The sequence below is a fragment of the Aquarana catesbeiana genome, linkage group LG08 (genome assembly GCF_042186555.1).
Source record: "Aquarana catesbeiana isolate 2022-GZ linkage group LG08, ASM4218655v1, whole genome shotgun sequence".
Lineage (NCBI taxonomy): Eukaryota > Metazoa > Chordata > Amphibia > Anura > Ranidae > Aquarana > Aquarana catesbeiana.
This window is the reverse complement of record NC_133331.1, coordinates 95,304,120-95,304,879: the sequence shown is the minus strand read 5'-3', so window position 1 is coordinate 95,304,879 and position 760 is coordinate 95,304,120.

Genomic DNA, 760 nt, shown 5'->3' with positions numbered 1-760 from the left:
CTATAATTAACATGTTATTCATTGACTCTTCTTACTCTGCTTCATAGAGGTGATAAACCAAGGAGAGAAAAAGGAATCATTATATTTACTGTTTATAAACTGGAGTGTGCATTGAAAAAATAAGAATCTAAATGACAACTAAGGATATAGGGTATAGAACTGATGTATAATTAAAGCTGAACCCCAAGGGAAACAAATATGGCCTAAATACAAGAGGTATGTGTATTTTTAATTGACTCTTGGTGTCATTTGTGCATTTCTCCCATATCTATGCAGTCATCCAGCATGAAACAACTCACTTTGCCTCTATGCAAGAGCTTCCTGTAATAAAGACTGATCTGTGCTTTTCTCTCTCTTTGTACAGGGTCACTGGTCTTGTCTCCGCCCCCTCCTGTACTTTTCTCCAGGCAGCCTGTAGTGGGTGGAGCCTGCTGGGTCCCTCCCACAGCTCTGCTCCCCAAACATGCTATGTACAGCACAGTGATGATGTCAAACATTACTTGTACAAGATAACATCTGGGTTTGCAAAGGCATTCGGGGCACACGTTTATGTTTGTTATCCTTTGTGTCTAATAAGGAATATATTTGAATAAATGTTTTTGTGATCAGATTTTTGCTTTAAGCAAAGTCACAAGACAATAGTGCACAGTTGTTAAAAAAAAAACAAAACAACGCAAAGCACAAAGCAGGAAACCTGAACTGCAAAAAACTAATTGTTCATTTTATTTACATAATGCTGACAACACTTTGTTGATGCAGT